Source organism: Sabethes cyaneus, chromosome 3 (genome assembly GCF_943734655.1).
Source record: "Sabethes cyaneus chromosome 3, idSabCyanKW18_F2, whole genome shotgun sequence".
Taxonomy (NCBI): domain Eukaryota; kingdom Metazoa; phylum Arthropoda; class Insecta; order Diptera; family Culicidae; genus Sabethes; species Sabethes cyaneus.
The window spans coordinates 41030566-41034398 of NC_071355.1; positions in this window are offsets into that span (position 1 = coordinate 41030566).

The window sequence follows — 3833 nt, forward strand, 5'->3', positions numbered from 1 at the left end:
TGGTGTAAATTACACATTTTTAGTGTCCAAACCTTCTGTTATACCTTTACTCCCATGGTGCGCTGTTTTGTATTTTCTTTGCTTGGATAGAAAAGCGTTTGATGTTGCAATAAATAATATTGATGCCGATTGTATACGCTATAAATAATTTCATCGACCTTCCAATGGAACTGCGTTATTGCGAAGTAGATCCAAACCATGAATAAATTGAACAGTTCAGAATAAGAATTGGGCAAATGCTTTCCGTTTATAATAAGTTAAATTGAATTTGTCAAGTTTAATTGATTTTTTTTTCTTTCTTTTTTTTACTTATTAAAAACTTCAAATGCAAGATGCAAGCCAGCCAAAGTCGTACCAGAATGAATCACAATTGGAATTGTAAGGAATTTATTTGGCTTTTCTTTTGTTTTTTTTTTTTTACTATCAAATTGAAGCCAAAAATTTTTTCCCCCGGTTTTAACTTTTATTGTACTTTGCCTGATTCGCTGCAACAGTGCCTCTCAACCTTGACCTCGTCATTCGGGGTCGGGCTTCAGTTTGACGAGACAATGGTAAAAATGGTCCCCGCTTTTGCCTTTTCAAAGACCGCATCTCAAAGATTTCAAGCCACCTTCCTGTCCTTTGCCACAAGAAATTAACCGCAAAGGCACTTCCCGGAATAACCCGAACAAAAATAGAAAACGGCCTCCCATACTTTCCACAGCTACTGCTGAACTCTCGAAGGCCGACCACTTCCCCCGTATGAAAGTATATCTTCATTAAATCGGAAAAAGTATACAACGTAACAGGAAACCATTTCCAATCGCATATATAGGGAAGCGGTGCAAATCTGATTGGATGGAAGAGCTGGCACAGTGAATGTACATACCTCTCGGTCCTGCTGCTTACTCCGAAGTCGTGCCGAGACGGTGGGAGATGCGAACCGGAAATGCAATAACAATAACGCGTGATGCGCCGATTATGCGAACACTTGCTTTCAGCAAGTTTCGTTTCGAATTCAGACGACATTTGTTTTACTTTAATTTTAACATTAATATATTAAAGACAGTACTGTCAGCAGTTGCGGCGGTAGTACTGGCTGTCAGTTGTTAGTTCGATGCAATTCCGTCAATTATCTCCGCCCAATTATACATTCGAATGATAGGTAACAGACGAGAAGAATGCCAGGATATACCAGTCGCGACGCGACTCGGAACAACCCACATTTCCAGTTCTCTACAACAAACTAAACTCAATCAATCATTCATTCAATCAATCAATCATTGAGAATTTACTGGAAGCTGGACAAATGACAACGAATGCTGTGCCATTTCGTTTGCAAACCAACTTGCCTGAATCGCTGAATTTTTATACCGTCACAATCGTGTCCTCTTCTCGGCTCATAAACTCTAAGCTATATCCGTTGCCGGCTTTGACGTGGCACAGTGTGTGAACGTTGTTACACAGCAGCAGCCGAAAGCGTGTTGGTTCCAAATCCCGATCGAATCCATCCATCACATAAAACTGAGGATTACCGAACGGGAAAAAAATAACTATAAGCATCGTCAGGCGTGTCAATAGCTGTGACCATTCGTATCCACTTTTTTCCTGGAAGGACCCCGAGTGGATTTACACAATCGTAATTCACACATTTGGTGCGAAAACAGTCACATTCATTACACCCACGCTGATTTTATTGTTTTGTCACCCCGACCTACTGGCCATTGATAGGTTCGAATCTTGGTTGCCAGTAACTGATAGAGTCAATAGACGATCGTAGCAACGTATAGCTAATGTTTTAGATTATCATAACTATTATCACTTGGTCATTTCTTAACAAACTTGCGAATTTAAGTACGTATTGACATAGACAGTATAACAGATTTTAAGAAGTTTCTATTGCAATTTAAGCTAGACCAAGTTGTTGTCTTGTCTTCTTTTGATTATTTATTTATGCATTTTATCATGGAACATTTATTGGAAATTTATTTAAAATTGAGATGTTGCATAAAAACGCAGGCACTGTAGGCAACAACTATTTCAACTCAGTACCTGATTCTTAACATGGGCGATTTGGGCATTTTGCTTAGTTCTTCCCACCAAGGCCTCTCAAAAATTTTTCTGTAACTTAGACCAAAGATTCAAAGATAAATAAATGAAACTCCAAAGACAAGTCGTAAAAACTATCTTCTACATACTGAAAAATGTTCAAAATGTTTTGTGTTCGTCAATTCACATCCTTTGAGTGTTAAAAATTTTACGACAGCGTTATGCTTCGTTCTTGAATTTTCAGTTCATCCTTTGTGCAAGCTTTTGCGCCAGTTATCGAGTTTCGTTCGTTACCTAATTTATTATTAGAACTACTTTAAACTACTTTTGCAAGTATTTACTGTCTTACAACTAATCGTAATCGACCTCAGTGAATGTAAGCGGTATTATTGTTCCGTCGCCAGCTAAAACTAACGATCTTTTTCCCGGTGATTGTGCCAGTGTTTATTTTATGAAATATGACACATATGCTCGGAATATTACATCTACTAGTTTGTGACAAAACGTTCGCAGAAACCGGTAAATCCTGGCAGGACAATAGAGTAGTTTTTCTACAATTCGCATTTTACCTGGAAAAGAAGAAAAAAGAATAAATAAATTGATTAGTATAACGATCAGTAACATTTATATTCTAGTGAATAAGAATAGTGAACGGTAAAGAAAACTAATATTCCTGATACCAGTTAAAGCAAAAGGGATGTAGTTTGTTTAACCAAATTTATAACTCACAAAACTGAATGTATTCATATTTTTAACCCTTTACACAGAATTGTGGATGCCCATCGTTTGAAACTCCGTTCAATTAGCGTCAGCAGTATTATGATTCTACTGAATAATTTTTTTATATTATTGTATCATTTCCATGATTTACATGATTTTGACCCAACCAACGTCGTACGAATCCGTTTGCCGTTTACTAGTTTCGTCGGAAAATTATGCTGATGCTTTATCTACACAGATAAGTTCGTATGACTCAATCGTACGGCGCTTTAAATTCAACAAACAGATCATGAGTCCGCATTGGGTACTCCCGGAACTTATTTAGTAATTGGCACACGAGCACTTTGTGCTTTTCTTGATATTGAAGGTGCTTTCGATAATACGTCCTTCGCGTCAATTAATACGGCTCTCTGTCAAAAGAGAATCGACCACACTACAATGAGCTGGATTCAAGCAATGCTCTCGAGCAGACAAACTACAGCATCATTGGGAGATAGGTCGGTCACGATTTCGATGATCAAAGGATGTCCACAGTGAGGAGTTCTCTCCCCCCTGCTCTGGTCACTGGTAGCCGACGTACTCCTTCACAAGCTCTCACAGCTTGGTTATGAGACCATTGCACATAAGAAGGGCTCCATATAAAATAGCGGCCAAAATTGCCGAATGTAAAATTTCGCATTTTAGCACATGCTTAAACGCGGTTTTGTAGTAAATTGTCTATATTTTTATGGCTCGCGAATAAAATTTTGATAGAAAAAAAATATCATGTAGAAATAAGCCTTGACGGCCCATTTCAAAAGTTTGAAAAATAAGTCATTTTAAAAAAGTCAAAAAATTAAATAGTTATCGCGGATGTAAATATTATTAGACGTAAATTTTGTTAGGGTATTGTCGGGCCACTGTTATGGTCGGGTCATCTCGATTTTTACAGTTTTAGTAACTCATAATATCTATGTACAAGCATTGTAATACTTCTTACTGTGGCAGCTAACTTTTCTCAATATTGTGAGTTTCAATCGTTTATTCAAAACACGCGTACTAAATTCAGTGACTAAATCTGACAAAAAAAAGTTTTGCAGGCGGAG